The 18,671-nt window shown below is 49.0% G+C and overlaps 1 protein-coding gene across 1 annotated transcript in view; it reads right to left on the bottom strand.

Moving 5' to 3' along the window:
* DAGLA (diacylglycerol lipase alpha) overlaps positions 1 to 17,954 on the bottom strand; it is a 56,818-nt gene extending 38,864 nt beyond the window's left edge. The window contains exons 1-2 of the mRNA XM_053980539.1: positions 17,833 to 17,954; positions 15,372 to 15,461 (exon numbers count right to left, since the gene is read on the bottom strand). The gene's annotated coding sequence lies outside the window, so the exon portion shown is untranslated. The remainder of the gene's footprint in view (positions 1 to 15,371; positions 15,462 to 17,832) is intronic.
* Positions 17,955 to 18,671: the final 717 nt, after the last annotated feature.

Here is an 18,671-nt window from a genome sequence, read left to right as displayed (position 1 = left end):
AAACCCTAATGGATTTTGTGCAAGAGGACGGGCAAATCTCAAAGGTGCCACTCCCAGCACTTGTTCCCAGTTAAAAGCAGGATAATGGATTCACTGAATCAAAGAGAAACAAGGAAATTCTCCACTTTGGAATGCACCTCTTCTGAATAACTGGGACCAGTTCTGAGACTGTTCCCAGGGATCCCAGTCCTACAAACCAGTGACACTGCACAGCCCAATGGTTCTCCCCACTGGATATCCAGTGACATCCTTGCTCCACCCCATGGGCCAGGATTTGTCCATAGCATCACCATGAAGGCTGGAAAAGCCCTCCAAGATTGAGTCCAACCACTTCTCCAGCACTTCCAAGGCCATCTCTATCCCATGTCCCCAGGTGCCACATCCACATGGCTTTTAAACCCCTCCAGGGATGGCTCCACCACTGGAGCCTGCTCCAATGCTTTAAACCTTTTCCATTGAGGAATTTTCTCTAATATCCAACCTAAACCTCCCCTGGTGCAATTTGAGGCCATTTCCTCACATCCTGCCACTTATTCCCTGGGAGCAGAGCCTGATCCCACCTGACTCCACCCTCCTGTCAGGGATTTGTGGAGAGTGAGAAGATCCCTCCTGATCCTCATTTTTTCCTTGTGCTCCAAACCCTTCCCTGGACATGCTCCAGCACTACCATGTCCCCCTTGGTGAAGAATCCACAGGGCTTTATTAATTCCAGACCTCAGCAACCATCCCTGGGCATAAAGGAAGAGGTTTGTAGGGATAAGTCCATAAAGGCAGGGATCACTGTGACACATTCCAGCCTCCCAAATGAAAGGGAGGATAATGCTTGGAAAGGGATGGAAAAGCCTCACTCACACCTCCAAGATTCCCAGGACTTTTCTCCTTGACCTCGACAAGAGCACACCTTAACTCCACAGCTCCAGACTCATCAGCGTATGGAAAATCTAAAGCCTGCATAAACACCTGACTGAGAAACAAGGGAAGCCACCACTTTTTCAGGAATCCAGGACTGGAGAAGGAACTGTCACACACAGTCCCAGTGTGCTGCCAGGAATGGAGTTAAAACCAACCCCCAATCCTTGTCTCAATGCCGGCAGCTCCGCAATTCCACCCACAGTTTATGCCAGCAGAGCCCACGGGCAGCTTCCCGACCACTCCAAGCTCCGGCAAAAATAACGGCCAAGTTGCCAGGGGGGAAATTGTAATAAATTGCAATTAATTTGGGATTTGAAATAGAACTCCATGTTCTACAGGGGAATAAAATCCCCTGCAACAAGGAAAGCTTGGCTGGAATGGGGCAGGGAAAGCAAAAGGAATACCTGGATGAGGTGATGGATACAGTAATAAATGCTCCCAGCATCCCAAACCTGCTCCCAGGTGTGGAACAACAGCTCCCTGGATATATTTACTGGGAATCACTGGTCCTTGGTTTTGTTGGAATATCCCACAGATACACACAGAACTTGGTAATTCCTGGCTGGAAAGCACATGGCCTCTGAGTTATTTATAGCCAAAACTCCAAGGGCTGGATGAAACCAGCCAGGGCAAATCCAAGAGGTGACCAGTAATTACACAAGGAGCATTTTGGATGGAGCCTCATTTCTTTAGGAAAAGCTATTTTCCACTACAATCCTGGCAAATTTCTGACAGTTTTACTCCACCCTGGAAGGCTTATCAGCTCAGCCTCCTTTTCAAAAAGGCAGAAAAAAAACAGAAGGAGCAAATATCCAGGTGAGATATTGAATTCAGAGGCACATCCCTGCTCCGGCACATCTGGAAGAGATGCCTTCAGGAAGAGGGAGGAGAAGCCCAGTCATTCCCAAAAGGAATTGCCTCTCTCCCCTCCTGCAAGCAGCTTCTTGGCTCCCTAGTTTACACTAGTGGGCAAACAGTTTTCCCAATAACTTGACTCATTGCTTCAGGAATTCCCTGGGGATGAGTCACATGCAGGGAAAGCCACCGGGAGCGGCGCCGGGACCACCGCTGCCAACACGAGGAGAGCGAAAGAAGTGGGAGAACACAAAATCCCTGCCAAACTCGGGAAAACTGTGTGGTCAACACCATTCCTTGGCACTCCTTCCCTGCTCCCCCTCCCCACAAATGTGCTAGAGAGGAGAAGCGCATCCGGAGAGGCGGCTCCAGGCTCCAGAGCCATGGGAATCGTCAGGGAGAGGTTCCCTCCACGTGCAGGAGGGAATGCTGGCTCTGCTCATCTCCCAGGAATGATCCTAAGGAATTTAAAGGAATGATTATTTCCCTCCCTCTTGACCATGAGGGGGAAAGAGGGACACACATAGAGGGACATGTAGAATTCCAGGGCCTCCAGCTTCTTACTGTACTCCCTGCTCACCCAATTTGCCAATTTGGCCTTTTTTCTGTATCACATCCCACAACTTATCTCAGGAGTTTTCCTCTTCTCATATTCCATGACTAAGTGGTTAGGCAGGTACGTGCCCAGCTGCAAGTCAAAAAAGCTAGGAATCAGGGCTATCTCGAGAGGTTTTTTGGGAATCAAAACCCAAATGCATCTTTTCTCAATACAATTTGTCCTCATTAAACAGGGGTCCTGGATCTTTGACACTTCCAGGCTCAAAAACTTTGGGAATGGCTTCGAACAGCCTAAACCTGACCTGGACATGACCTATTCCCATTTTCCTGATACTGCCTGTTTATTTCCCTCACTGTGTCCCTGCTTGTTTCCTTTGCTGAGGACATGCCTGTATCCCACATTCCTAGAAATCAGCCTGGAAAGAGGTCATGGAGGTCATACTTCCCAAAGTCCAATGAAAATTCCAGTGGAAGCCACCAACAGCCTATTTGAGGACCTCATCCTGTGGGAGTATGTTCAAGAGGGAATATTCTCGAATGCTGTGAATTCCCTGAAAAGGTCATGTCTGTGCTTTGTCTTTTCCTGTAACTCCCCAAATCCTCCCAGATTCCCACTTTCCAATATCTTGGAAAGCATCAATCTTGCACCTTATTAAGCAGAATCTGCTTCTTGGCCCCACTTCCAGATTTTTCCTAGCCTTCAGTGAAAATCAAACCAACATCAGGATATCCTGGAATTAGTTATTTCTGCTCATTTGACAAACCAGAGCCTACAGGAATATTTATGGATTTAAAAAAATCAACCCTGAATTCATGTTTTTCCAGCAAGATCCTGTAAACTAATCACTGGCATCCAAAGGATTGCTGCTATCCAAGGGCTTCTTTCCACACTGCATGCATCCACTTTCACTGCCATGTTTACCCTGGAAGCAAGGATCAAACACCAAAGTCATGTCTGAGGAAGGGAACACCTGTACAGGCAGGAATTTTAAATGCACAACAGAGAAGTGGGAATTTCAGCCCAGAAATGTTCTTGGGTTGGATATGGACATGGACAACATCCTCTTTCCCTTTTTCCTAAGCTCAAAGGGAACAGTTCAAGCCTAACTCTGGATTTCCAGCTGCAACTTCCCAAGAAATGTGGTTCTGCCCCTCCCATCCCGTGGCTTCCACCTCAATGCATGGGAATAGCCCTGGTAGTAAAAGAAATTATCAGGCTGAGCATTCCCAGCAGAAGAATCCTGCTTTATTCCCACCTGGAGAACTGTTTTCTAAAGGAAGCTGCCAGCTCTGCCCCAGCTCCCGTAAAAATGCTAATTACAGTGCAAATCCAAAGAAACCATGAGCAGGGAAGGAGGGAGGGAATGAGGAAAGGAGAGGCAGATTTCAGGTCTCCAGCTCACCCAAATGACAGCTTGGGAAAACTTTTCCTGCCTCAGTGCTTGCTTCTAAGAATAAATCACCTCTTCCAGTGCTGCAGGACCCCAAAATTCCAGTCCCCATGGAGACCCTCAGGAGCAGTTCCCTCCTTCCACACCCCAACAGCTCCTCTCTCATCCCATCCCATCCCATCCCAAAAAGGCCCAATGTCCATTAGGAACGTGGAGCTCACCGAGGAAAAGCACATGGAAAAGCACCAACAGTCTAGCACCAACTCTCATGCAGCTCCAACTCTCTCCCAGATTTATGGAATTAAGTCCCAAATTCCCACCCTGTGGAAATCAAATCCTGGGACTTACCAGCCTGCTTTTCCTCCACCTGGTGCTTGGGATAAAGATGTTGGAATCACCACAGGGAACAAACAGCACTGGTTCCACACCTCTCCAAGCCACCAACGGACCAAATGCTTCTTTCTCCTTTTCCTAGGAATTCTTACCCATCCAACGCTTCCCTAATGACAACCAAGCAACGTAGAACTGCAATCCTGGGCTGAATCTTGCCAAGCTGAACTCTCCAGACTCTTCCTGAATCTCGGATTTGTGATGGAAAGCAGGAATCCTCTTTTTCTTTTGCTTCTGTAAGCAAGGATGAATCAAGACTAGGCTTCCCTGATCCTGTGTCATATTTAAGCCTAAAATATATTTATTTTTCCACATTCCCTTCTCCTTGGACACTCCAGGAGGTGCATTTCCAAATCCCAGCACACACATCCCTCCTCCTCACCACCCACAGCCTGCACGTGGAGCTGATCCACAGTTTCTCCAGGCCCTCGGGATCTATGCTCTCCTGGCAGCCACAACACCCATCCCCAGCAGGGATCCAGCCCTGCCCACTGCTCCCCAGGGAGAGCCAGGAGACAGGGATTCAGTTTCAAGCTCAGGAATTATTTAATTCCATGAGGCAGCTTTACATCTCCTCAATTTCCACAGGTTTTCCAGCTCTGACTCCTGGAATTACTAACACATATTTACTCCAACTTTTTCCTGCTGACACAGATTCTTTGTGCCTGTTTCTCCCTGTGGATTCATCACTACAGATCCTGAAGTGGGAACTGCTGATTCCTGTATCTACACTCTGATACCCAGCAAACCTGATGCCACAGGAAGCACGGCCACACATTCCTGGCTGCAGCCATGGCACCAGGAATCTCCTCCTGTTTCCATGCTGATTCCCTTATTGACATTCCTGGTGTCTCCTTGATACACTGACCTTGCTCAGCCTGGAGAAGGGAAAGCTCCAAGGAGACGTTGGAGCTTCTTCCAGTGCCTGAAGAAACTCCAAGATAGTTGGAGAGGGACTTTGGATAAAGGCATGAAGCAACAGGACAATGGGAATGGCTTCTCACTGCCACACGGTGGAATTAGATGGGATATTGGCAAGAAATTCTTCCCTGTGAGGGTGAAGAGACCCTGAATTTCCCAGAGGAGCTGTGGCTGCTCCATCCCTGGAAGTGCCCAATGCCAGCTTGGCTGGGGCTTGGAGCAACCTGGGCTAGTGGAGGGTGTCCCTGCCCATGGCTGGGGGATGGAACTGGATCACATTCCAGATCCCTTCCAACCCAAACTATTCTGGGATTTTTCTTCCTGTTACCACCACTCTCCATGTTTCCATACCCTCTTCTCTTTCCCTCGTTATGGGCGAGTCCTTCAGCAGAGCTTGAAAGGAGCTTGGAAAGTTGTCACTCCAGGGACACTGTCCCTGCCCTCTCAGCCACCAGCTCCAGCGCCAGAATTCATTTGGAAAAGCCAGACAAGAGGGAGGTGAAAGGAGGTGAGGCAGAAGCAGAGAATCCACATGACAAGAGTGGAGCTGCAGCCGAAGAAATCCCTGGAAAAGCATTCCTTGGCTCCAAGCAGCTGTGCAGGCACGAACTGAACAGCACAGATTGGAACTGACTGTTCCTAACAATTGGTTATACCACAGAAAACCAGGAACAATCCTTCCCAAGCAAACAGGGAGCAGGAAAGATGAACTGGCCGCATGTGGGAATGCACCAGCTCCGGAGTTGGGGAATGCCAGACTATGGCAGGAGGTACTCAGAAGCAGCAGGAGATGATCCAGAACCTAAATCAACCACGTGATTCCTAAAATATAGCTAGGAGGGTCCTGAAAATGAGATGAATGTGGTCCTCCTAAAACTATCCCTAATTCCAGATGGCTTGGGTAGGAAGGGACCTTAAACTCATCCCATTCCAGCCAGCCCCTGCCATGGGCAAAGACACCTTGCATTATCCCAGGTTGCTCCAAACCCTGTCCAACCTGGTCTTGGACGCTTCCAGGTTATGGGGCAACCACAGCTTCTCTGGGAAATTCATTCCAGGGCTTTGCCATCCACACTGGGAAGCATCTCTTCCCAATATCCCATCTATCCCTGCCCTCTGGCAGTGAGAAGCCATTCCCAGTGTCCTGTCACTCCAGGCCCTTGTCCCAAGTCCCTCTCCAGCTCTCCTGGAACCCCTTTAGCTCTGGAAGAAGCTCCAAGGTCTCCCTGGAGCTTTCTCTTGTCCAGGCTGAACATCCCCAGCAATCCCAGCCTGTCCTCAATCCATGTCTGAATTGAACAGGAAAAACATCACCTTTCCTGCAGCACGTCCCAGGGGGATCATCCTCAGGGCTGTACCTGGATTTCACACCTGGCTGCTGGAAATCCTGGATCATGGCCAGGTGATCCCAATCCCTCTCTATCGAACTCAACAGCTCTGCAGCTTTTGGAAAGCAAAGGAAAGCAATTCCATTTTTCCAAAGACAAACTGAGCTCAAATCCTGTCCAGGGAAGTTGGTAATCCTCAGAAAATGGGAAGGATCCCTGCTCCAACAGCACAGGGATGTATTTTGCAATTGATTTCCCCTCCTCCAGCAGACATGAATTCCAAATGAATTTCACACTTGAATTTCTAATCCTAACAGGATTATAAGGAAAAATGCTGTTCATTGGGATCTACTTCAGGACAAGCCCCTGGCTCCCAGCCCAACCAGTTTGAGGCTGCTGGAAAAGAAATTCCTTTTTCCTCTCATTCCTGAGGCAACGCATGGCCATCCTGGTAATCAAATGGAGTGCCTTTGCAGAGGTTCCTTCTGCAGGATTTGTCCAGGTGTGGATTTTCCCTGCTTTCCTTTAATTATCTTATAATTAACCATGAAGTATCCAATCATCCAGAGCTTTTTCAATTAAGCTTCAAAAAGAAATGCCTGGAAGAGCTTTTGGTGGGAATGTTCTAATCAACTGGGAAGAGATCACAGGCACCAGAGTTGGGGTTTGGTGACTCATTCCGTTATTGCTGGGGCAAGAGAACTTCCAAAGCAGGAAAAAATTCCTTTATTCCATCTTTTTCAGTTCACATCCTCATCCCTGATCAGAGCTCAGAGGCCTGGGAGCAATATGATATTGTAATTAACACAGTTGATTAAAGAATAATAATTAAGCTCTGAAGGATCAGGAATTATCCCTGCCCAGGTCCAACTCTTTTCCATCCCAATCCTGTGCCTCTTTTTGCCTCAGTTCCTTCCTTCAGCCTTAAATTCTGAGCACAGGCACAAGCTGAGATCTCCTACAGTTCTTTTCCGGGCAGCAAGGGAAAATAGTCCTTATTTTTGATAAGGAATAACAGGAATTTTGCCTGCATCTTTGTGGAGATGTTTTGGGATCACACAGCCCACGGGAGAGGCAAATTGTCCTCAAATGCCAGGCTGAGACCTTCTGTGTGTCCAACAGCACAGACAAATGGATCATGGAATTGTTCAGGTTGGAAAAGCCCTCCAAATCATCCAGTCCAACATTCCCCGTCAATGCCAAGGCCACCACTACTGTCCCCAGTGCCACAGCCACGCAGATTTTAAGTCCTTCCAGGAATGGGGATTCCACCACTGGAGCCTGTTCCAATGCTTTGCAACCCTTTCCATGAAGGAATTTTCTCTAATATCCAACCTAAAACTTCCTCTGGCACAACTCAAGTGTCACTTGTCACCTCGCTTATCAGGTGGCTTTGATTTTTTTTTTTCCAAATACCAAGACAATGCCAAAGGTCTCTTGGAGAAGGGATCTCTTGAGCATTCCTAACAGCCCCCAGAATTCCAGGAGCTTCTCACACACTTTCCCAGCCATGTTCCTGACAGCCATTGCCACATTCCACAGACAACACATCTTCTCCAGTGAGGAAAAAAGAAATCAATCGATGTCTTTAATTGCTGACATTCCCATTTTTGCAACCTCACATGGATATTTAAGGATTTATAAAGATCCCATGGATACTGAATGATTTTATTTTCACTGCAAAGAGGGAAACAGCGGAACAGACAGACCCAGGGAATATACAGCTGCAGCATCCAGCCTGGAATTGTCCAGCACAGGATGAACCCAAGCATTCCTTAAGCTGGAAAAACTCCATGCCCACAGGTTACTTCCTTCCTCCACCAAATTCATTGTTCCCAGCTGGGATCAGTGTCCAGCAAAAGATCAAATGATCCCTCTGGAGTAAGGGAATCAGGTTATGGAATGACACCAGGAATAATTCCCCCCTCAGTTACATGATTTCCTGGCTGGAATTTTCAAGGTGTTCCAGCTGCCAGTCTGAAGCTGGAAAAGGGAAAAAGGACACTGGGATGACCATGTCCCTTTCCATAAGGAGGTTTTAAATTCCGGCACCAGCGGCCCACACATCCTTTCTTCCCTCTGTCCCTGATAAGCCAGGAAGGAGATAACACAGCAAAATGGGAAGATTCTGCATTTCCACCAGGAAAGCAGCGGGGGGAGGGGGAAGGACAATCCAGGCTCTGAAATGTGTTGGGATAAAATCTCACCTCCACCCTCATCTGACTCTTCCCAAGTCCACCACAGGATTTAGCATTACCAGGATGGAAGCCAAAGAATCCAGAGGTAAACATCCAAGAGAAAACAAGGAGGGAAGGGGTTGGAATCACTGGAAGAGACCAGCAGGAGCTGCCTCTTTAACACTCCTTCCTCAGCTGCCAGCACCCAGGAATCCCATTCCTGCTCCGGGCTGCCAGCAAGGAGTGACCTCTGGAGAGCACAGATCCGTCCACCAGCAGCACACAGCTCGCCCCTTTTCCCTCCTACAATGATCCAACACCCCCATTTCAGGGAAATCTGAGGCACAATTCCGTGATTTTCTGCAGGGAAGAACAGAAGCTCTGAATCCCCCACGTTTCTGGGGTGGGCTTTTCCCCCGCTCCAGGAGGAAGATGAAATCATGTTCCCAAAATAGTTCCAAGGAAAAAGGCTCCAAGGAAGGCAGAACTCCCCTTTAACCAGAGAGCTGAAACTTCCCTGCCCTCCAAAGGGATGGATGAATTCAAATTCCATTCTACAGCACTGGAAAGATGGAAAACTGAAGTATTAAAATACCAAGTCATAATTAATAACAGCTACTAATTAATGGAAAATCCAAATTTAGGGGAAAAAAAAGACAACCCCATTGTTACAAAATAAGGGATGACAACCCTCAGGCAGAAGTCCCAAATCCCAGATTTATGACAAATTAAGGGTTTGGATCCCTCAGGCAGGAGTCCCAGATGCACTGACCACAACCCAGCCATGGAGCAGTGGCAGAAGAACCCTTGGGAAGCTCCCACAGGGAAAAAACTGCACAGCTGCTTCAGTCAGGATCCCAACACACCAAAACCCAGGCCCCATTCCACGGCAGGTGCCTGTTTTCCTTTGGATTTGCCTGGAAACTTGTTTAAAAAGCACAGTTCTTCCTTAACTGGGACCTCTCATCTTTTTCCCGTTTCAATTTTCTAAGTGAACTTTGGGACTGCAATTCCTCCTCCCTCACACAATGCAGCTGTTTTCCCGAATTTCCCCCAACCTTCCTGAACACACATGGGGCGATATTCCCAGGAAGAGGCATGCAGACAGGACTGGGCAAAGTCCCATATTCCTTGGGAGCTACTTAAACAACAGCTGCACTGGGGAAAAAGAAACCAATTTCTCTGTCCTGAATATCTTATCTACTTCCAAGGAGGTGGGAAAACCAGATTCAGGAATAGCTTAGCCTGGAAAACTCATCCCAAGGGGGTTCCTAACCCTGCTCCACAAGCATCTGGAATCCAGGGTGGTCTTTTTGCTGCCCCCCTCCCTAAAAAAAGGAGCTCTGAGTCAGCAAAATAACAGCAGGGTGGATTCAGGCATCTCCTTATCCAACTTGTAATTAACTCCGAGGCCACGGAGCAGCCTGGAATGGGAAAGCTCAGAGTCAGGAGCCAACTGGGAGAGAAGGAATCTTGGTTTCCCACTTAAGTCAGAAATTAAATCCCTTTCCTACCTTTCCTGACAAATCTTATAAATGAGAACTCCAAGCCTTGTAACTCCCTGTTCCCATAGGAACATGAGAACTTCCAACCTCATCTCCTTTTCAAGAGCAGCAATGTCTAATGGAGCCTCAGCAGCTGGAATACTGTAAATATTGAGAAAGGTAAAAGAACACTTCTCTCATTTCTCCTCCAAGAAGGGAGCAGCAGCCACAGCCCCAAGGGTCACCCCTCTTCCCCTCTCCTAATGGGAGATTTGTCACTTTTTCTCCCTAAAAAAAAGCCAGAGTTTCAACAAAAACTCCAATTTGAAATGCAAATTCCTTGGAAAACCCTTGCAGCCAGGTGTAAGGAGCTGAGCAAACACCAGGAGAGCTGTCTAAAGTACAGAGCAACAAATGGTCACGTTGTCTGGGAACAGGATCTCCCGCTTCTCCAGGCCTGGACAACCAGGAATTCCAGTATCGCACCCTCTAGCACAACACCTTTTACCTCTGGACATTGAGGCAGAAGATCCATCTGCTTTCACTCTATCCATGTAAAACTTCCAGGCCCTGATATACTGGAATGGTGAAAACATTCCAGAAGGAAAAGGGAATTTGCTCCCACTCCCAAAAACTTCTCTAAATATTAAGGTTTAACCAAACAGCACCTGCTGGAAGAAGGGAAAGGCCAACTCACTGTTTTTCAGGACTGTTGAGCCCTCATGCTCCGGAGAGGAGGCTCCAGGGCTGTGTTTTCCATGCCAGGCAGGAGGGAGTGTTTTGGCCCAGCCCCAGGGAACTCAGAGCCGAGCAGTTCGCCAAACAAATCCATGTTAACACTGGGATTTTGGTGTCATAAATCAGGTGCTTTCAGGTGAAAAGGTTCCGGATTGTTCTGACCACACCCTTCCACGCTTTTTGCACTCCAAAGGGTAGCATTTCCCAGCTCTGGCACACACAAGGCAAAATCCTGCAGCTACAGGAGCAGGAACCAGGATGAGTTCTTCCCATTCCATCTGGTTTCCCAACCCCCCCCCATCTAGGCTTTCCTGGAATGAGAAGCCTCATTTCTTAGCAGTGGGAAGTGCCTCTCGCTCTCCTGAATCCACATCCTGCTTCCAAGTGTTGATCAATTAAGAGTTAACAAGGAAAGAAAAATTAAGAGAGCATCTGGAAAACAACCGGATAAACACAATGGCAGCTGGGAACACCAAGGACAACAGGAGCTGGATTCCGATGATCCTTGTGGGTCCCTTCCAACTTGGGATACCCTATGATTGACTTGTCCATTGCACAACATCCCAATGTTTTAAGAGGATAATTGGCTGAGGACAGTCCAGGATCCTCAGTGTTGGAGAGATTCCCATGTTCCCTTGGGCGACTCCGCCTTCTCCTCAGCCTGCCCAGGTGACACCTCCCCAGCACCTCGTCCACCCGGTTGGAGCTGCCACGGAACGCTGAACTAATCCGACCCACTGGATGAGCATCCAGTGAACAAACACAGCGCATTCCCTTCCGCTCTCCTGAGCCAGAAGGATTTGGGTGAGCCCGGAGTCGTTAAAAGCTACCTCGGATCAGTTCCGCTGCCTGAATCCCCTCAGTGTAGCCCAAAAACCCGGAACCGCGAGTCCTTACTGGGCTTGCGGATGTCGCAATTCCAAAAGTTCACTTCCCTGTCTTGTCACCCCCCAAGAGAAGGAAAATCTGGCAGAATCATCCCCCTGAGGACCAAACTAAACCTTGTGTGTCCCAAGGAATCAAGGCTAAATGTGAGAATCCTTGGAGTTCCTACCCAATGAAATGGCCGGAAAGCAAGGTTCCAGGCCATTCCAGGGAACAAACGTGCAAGGAGCCAGCAAATCCATGGACACAAAACATGGGTTATGGTATGAAGGACATGAGAAGGGTTGGGAACATCAAACCCCTCAGGAGTGCCTAGCCTGCACATAGAGAATCATGGAATTGTTAAGGCTGGAAAAAAATTTTAGGATCATCAAATCCAACAATCAACCCCCCAGTGTCACATCCACATGGATTTTAAATCCCTCCAGGAATGGGGACTCCACCAGCCCCTGCTGCCCTGGGCAGCATCATCCAGTGATGATGCTTCCAACCCCTTCCATGAAGAAATATTCCCAATATCCAACCTAAACCTCCCCTGATGCAACTTGAGGCCGCTTCCTCCTGTCATTTGTTGGGAGAAGAGCCCAATCCCACCTGGCTCCCACATCCAGTCATGGAGTTGTAGGGAATGAGAAGTTCCCCCAATCCTCCTTTTCTCCATGATGATACACATCCTGCAAAGTCACACATTAGATAACAGAGAAACTTCCAACATCGACATGTTCCTGATTTCCCTCCCCAAATTCCTGCTCCCCACCTCACAAGGGAATTTCACCAATTCTGCCAGTATTCCCAGGAGGCTCCACACTTACTCAGCCGCCCATTCCTGAGCATTTTCTGCAGCTTCCCACGTGCTTCCCACCTCCCAGTTCGCCTCTCCTCGTTCCTCCGCCCTCATCCAAGGGGAACACAAAGTCAGAGCAAGGCCCCAGAGAGTCCCGAAATTCTCCTTGCCAGCTGGGATTCCAAAAGGCAAAGAGTTACACGCAACAAATCCCTTTATCTCAGGCTCTATCAGGCCTTGGAATAACCATGGATAACACTGCATTTGGGGATGTGCACATTTCCTACTGAGTTAAATTTGATTATGGCATTGGAGGTGTTCAAACGAGCTCAGGGAGAAAATATGATCCCCCTTTTTTTTTTTTTCTTTTAAGGGCCAAAAGACTCTATTCCAGAAGCAACACTTTGATCCAGGAATAGCCACAAAATTTAGAGGGAAAAAGGTTTTCCAGACAAAGCAGCCTGTGGCTTCCCACAGAAGTTTTAACACCACAATTCCACAACAGAAAGGGAATTTTGCCCCTGGATTTGTCAGTGAATTTTGAGGAAAGCTCTAATCCTTCCAGTTTTGGAACATAGATGCCTCTTTTTCCACTACAAAATAAGGGAGAACTGACAAAGGTAGAGGAAAGAGCAATCCCAGAGAGCACACAATCTCTCCAGGAAATTTTCCCTTATTCCCTTCTCTATCCAGGGAAGAAAATGAACAGCACAAATCACAAATTCCTGCTTTTATGAGAAGTTTTTCTCCTTCCTCTGACAGGGCATTTGTTTTCCCCTCTCCAAGGAAAAATCCAGTTCATCCCTGAATGCTCTCATTTAGGGAAATGCTGGTTGTCATTAGCGGATGCTCTGGTGCCATGGAGATGGTGACAAACAACTGAATCAGCCGGAAAAAACCCGGAGTCACAAAAAGGGGAATGTGCTTCCAAAGGTTCAATGTGGCCCAGAGGTAAATGAACAACATTTATAGGATCTGGATATCACCAAGAAATAGGGTTCCCAAGAAAGTTGTGGATCCATGGAAGTGTCCAAGGCCAGCTTGGATGGGGCTTGGAGTAACCTGGGATAGAGGGTGAATTTTAAGGCCCCTTCCAACCCAAACCATTCCAGGATTCTAATCATGGGATCCAAGCGGAGCAGGATAAACTTTTTTTCAGGACAATCCCCAGCTGGCTGAGATGCTGGAAGCTCCCAAGCAGCATCTGCCTTGTTCTGATTTTCTGGGAGGTGAAACAGTTCATTTCCCACAGGAGAAAACAGCACAAAATTGCAGGATCGTTTAGCGGACCCAATGGGAAAAGCCAAGCCTCCAGAGGCTCCCAGTTTGGAGCTGAAATCCATACTCCAAAAATACATCCAGGCTGTGTCAACACTAGGGATCTGGGCTGCAAAGACAAGCCATGACAGAATAATAAATTTCATCCCAAAGGATGCAGAGCTGTGGAAATTCCAACTTCCAACAGACATGGAGCAGCAGGACACATCCAAATAGGAACCTTCCAGGGAAGAAAAGCACCTTTCAGGGAAGGAAGGGCTGAATTCCATCCCAACCTCCCCATTTTCTATTTGCTGCACTGAACTATAATAGGAATGTCCTGGATTTTCTTGTTTCTTCCCATTATCCAGTTCAAATGTTCTAAGGCGGCCGGAGGGATTCAGCATTTTATTCCAAAAGAACAAGGATAAGGATTCTGTCCTGCAGCCTGCCTGGATGTAAAATCAGGATCACTCAGGTCTGTGGGGTGATAAAACCTCCAGGCCAAGAAATCCCAAGGAAACACGTTCCAGAGGAAAAAAGTCATGGAAAATTCTCATTTAAGGTGGCATTCCCGTATTCACTGATGGCTATGAGTGAGTTGCACTGGGATATTTGCCACTGACACTCCCGATGAAATGGCAAGTGAAAAACACCAGGAAAACTTGTAATTGAAGGCTATAAATTACATCTTGTATCCTGTTTGCAAGGAAAAATTCCTATTGAGCTCAAAGCCATCCCTGAGGAACCCACTTGTTTTAATTCCACACCAAGGGAACATGCAGGAATCAAAATCTCAGCTGGAAGGGAATGAAAAGCCAGGAATTTTCATGCAATTCCACAGATCTTTGAAGAGGAGCTCAGAAGGCTCCTCAAAGAGAGGGAGGAATGCCAATGGATGGGGCAGGATGAGGATTTTCAGGGGTCTGCTGAAGCACAACGGCAGTTAAGGAAGGATTTGAGTTAAAGAAGAAACCCCTGGATTAAAAGCCCAGGGCAGAATTCCTGACAGTCTCTGCCTGCCATGCAGATTTCCAGCTCCTGCTACAAGGAAGAGGAAAATAATCCAAAGCTTTTTTATTTCATCTTTCCAAAGAGATCCAGAGGTAAAGGATCCATGTGCCTTCCACTAGAAGGAGGGGAGAAAGGAAAGAAAAGGAAGAAGAATAAATGCCTGAAGGTACAGGGCACATTTCTCCTGAAACTCTGTGGGAATTACTTCCTCTATCCAAAATCCCTTCTAGGGTCCATCAGCATTTTTGTCCATATTTCAGGGCAGGATATTCCTCAGCAGGGCAAACTTTCCCACTTTTTACCAAAACCTGGAAGACCATTCTAATTTCTTCCATTTTCAAAGTTCCAAGCTGGGCAGGTGCTGCACCTGGCAAATTTTCAAGGATTTTTTCTCTGATTTCTCCTTAAAAATCCACACAATAAGGTATAGAAACACACCTAAATGAACAGTATCACGTATAAAAGAACAAAAATATCAGCTCCAACTGGCCTGGAATGAAGAGCCTGATTGACTCCCATCTATCCCAGCAGGAATAAACATCCCGGCACTCTCCGCAGATCCCACAAAAGTCCATTTGTCACACTTCCCATGGCACAAAGGCCACTTTCATCTGCTCCCAGCTCCTGAAAACTCCAGCCCTGCAGCTCCAAGAGCACATTAAAATAGTTTCACTCACCCCATCTCAACTGCTGCATCTTTAACTGGAAATTCCTCAAACTCCAGGGCTCAATCCAGCTCGGGATGTTCTTATTCATCAGCTGGATCACTGTCGGGAGCACAGGTGGAACCAAGGGTCATTTATTTGGGAAAGATGGAATGGGAGGGGAGGAAAAGCAGGGTGCAGGCTCCCCAAAATAAAGCTGCGTGGTCTAGGGGAGGTATAAAGGCTTAATTCCCCCCCCCAAAAAGCCTTTAGACAGGACAGGGATGTATGGGACAGAAGAGAATTCCTGCTGGTTTAGTCCAAGGAAGTTTCATAAATGACAGCCAGGCCTGGGAATGACTGGAAGCTTCTCCAAACTCTTCACCATCCAAAGCTGAGCAGCTTCCTGAGCTTTACACCCTCCAATTTGAACACTTCTCCTCCCTACATCCGTCCAGCTGCCTGGAAAAGACCCCCCCAAAAACCAGGATTATGCCACTTTAAGGAAAAATTTCTAAGGCACACAAGCCGTAAATCCTGATTTTGCAAATCCATACAATGATACAGCAGCTCCGAAATCCAAGTGACCTCATTTGGAGCAGCCAGCTCTCAATTAATTAACTTCCAAGGGGAGGGAGAGCACAAGGAACAGGACTGAGATTCCCACACAAAGTCCATAAAAAACCCCCATGCAGAGGGTTTTTTGGGTTTTTTTTTTTGGTTGCTGTAATTGTTTGTCCAGGGAATTTTAACAAAGTTTCTAAAATGTAGGATTTTTTTTATTCCACACATTTTTGGTCATTGGGAGGAGCATTTTCACGCTTCTCACTTTCCCTCCTGGCACAGCACGTCCCTTAAATCCCATCACTGCACAACTGCTCCTGCTCAGCCCTCTGGAAGGGTGGACACAGCCCACAGAAGTTTCCCTTTCTCACTGCCCTTTTCCCAGCAACCACAGAGGGATTTAGAGCATTCCCTGTCTCCGGGATTCAGATCTGGCTGTGCAGGTAGTGGGCAAAAAGCACCCAGTGCCTTAATTTAAATGGGAATTCAGGTCAAATCAGGATTTTTTTAGGTCAGCACTGACAAAGTCAGTACCTGCAGTACATAGTCCATATCCTTAAATGCCTGATTTTGACCCTCTGGAGTAAAATTTTGGAAAGCAGAGCTGCCAACTCCCAAATTTCCGGTTTAAATTCCCATTTAAAGGGGGAATTTTATCCTGCTCCTTGTTGAAGGGTTTTGGCTGCAGAAATTCCAGGTTATTTGTATCATTTATCACATAACAGTTGCTTTTTTCAAGTCTCTTGTCCCTGTTGGGCATTCCCAACACCCTCAGCCATTCCCAGTCCAAGCTGGCACTTGGACTTGAATTTCTCCAGCAGCTTTAAGACCCCCTTGCAACTTTTATGACCCTGAAAACCAACACCTGGCACAACAAACACCTTCCCCCAGCTCAGGTTTCCAACTTGGAAAGCTTCTTCCAGCAGCGTCCACGGGATACACATTTCAGCCAAGCCAATGCCAGAATCACGGAGAGTCCAAAGCTTTCCAAGAGCCACTTCCCACAATTTCATTATCTCCCATTTAAGAACACTCAGCCTGACCACAAAAACTCGGATGCCTCTCCCTGTCCAGCCAGGAGGATGCAGCAACTCATCCCCACTAAGCTTCATCCAGGGGGGAGATGAATATTCCCACCTGGGAATACTCCTTTTCCTTTAAAACCCTTCCCAGAGTTTTGCTGCTTTCATGTCCTGGGGTTCTGTATCCCACCTTGGTGAATCACTGTGTGATTTCCCACCTGGAGCAGGCTCGGAAATCCCCATTCCCATATTCCCAGTGCCAACTGAAGCCTGTCCCAAATACACCAGCAGGTACTAATTCCCAGAACTGGGCACAGCGGGAATTCTGGCTGAGCAGCCTGGCAGCATCCCAGCTCCAAGATCTCGGAGCGACATCTCCTTTACTTTTACAAGGATATCTCACTTCTGCAGCTGCCTGCGATCCTAAATTTGGGGATTTTACAGCCGCGGCTCAGCATCCGCCCGCGTTGCTCAAGTCAGGTACCATTCCCTGCGGGAAGTAATAAAAGCTGGGAGCAAGAATCCCTGTGTCACACCCACACCGCAGCTTCTTCTCCCTGGACATCCAGCAGCACCGCTCCCGCCTCCCACCGCAGGATCCCGAACCCCAAAAGCGGGATCACCTGCACGCCTCGCACCTGCCCGGGGCAGGATGGCGGCTTTCCAGAGGCGCAGGTGAAAACCCACCGCTTCCCACGGGGCGCAGGCCACATGGAGCGGGGCCCTCCCGGCGGGAATGCCGCGCTTCCTGCGGGATCCAGACCCCTCGGGCGGCACGGGCCTGCAGCCCGGCGGGGCGGGGGGTGGCGGCGGGCGCACCCCCGGCCCTGCCAGCGCCCTCCCGGCTCCCCCGCACCTGCCGCAGCGCCGGCCCCCGCTGCCGCGCCATCCCCATCGCCGTCCCTCACCTCGCTCCCGCTGCCGCCGCCTCGGGAGCGCCGCGGCCGCCGCCGCCTCCTCCATGCCGGGGGCCCTGCGGCCCCCGATTCTCCAACGCCGCCTCCGCCCTGCCGGGGCCGCCCCCGCCTCGCCGGAGCCGCCCACTGCGTCAACTGCGTAAGGGCCGCTACGCAACCTGCGGTCGCCACGGCAACGAGGGGTGCGGGGCGCGGCGGCGCCGCCTGGTGGCGCCCGGCGGTAGCGCCGCGGGGCGGGGCAATCCCGGGCCGGCCGCGGATTCCAGCGGGGAATTCTGGCTGGGATGCAGGCGAGCCCCGCCTGCTGCGGGCAGGGGCCTCTGCTGGGCTGATGGTCACCTGCGCTACCGATATTATCACGGAAAGATCCCACTAGACTCACGGAAGGATCCCACAAGAGCCAGTTCTCTTGGAAAAGACCTCCAGGACCACCGAGTCCAACCTGTGACAGTCCCCAGCTTGTCACCTAGCCCAGAGCACTGAGTGCCACATCCAGTCATTCCTTAAACACCTCCGGGGATGGGGACTCCACCACCTCCCTGGGCAGCCCCTTTCTGTGTCTCATCACCCTTTCCATGAAGAAATTCCTTCTGGTGTCCAACCTGAACTTCCCGTGGCACAAGTTCGGGCCATTTCCTCTTGTCCCACGCACGCCTTGTTCCATGGGAGCACAGCGCGGCTCCAACCTGCCTCCCCTCAGGGAAGGGAATTCAGGGAGCAGTAAAAACTCCCCTCAGCCACACCTGGGGCTCTCCCAACATCCCTTCCCTCCGGAAAACCACCCAGCACAGCACTGTGGTCTCCCTCATGGACAGGACCTGGCACGCTGC

Source organism: Vidua macroura, chromosome 6 (genome assembly GCF_024509145.1).
Source record: "Vidua macroura isolate BioBank_ID:100142 chromosome 6, ASM2450914v1, whole genome shotgun sequence".
NCBI classification, from domain to species: Eukaryota; Metazoa; Chordata; class Aves; order Passeriformes; family Viduidae; genus Vidua; species Vidua macroura.
This window is presented reverse-complemented; position numbering and strand designations above follow the sequence as displayed.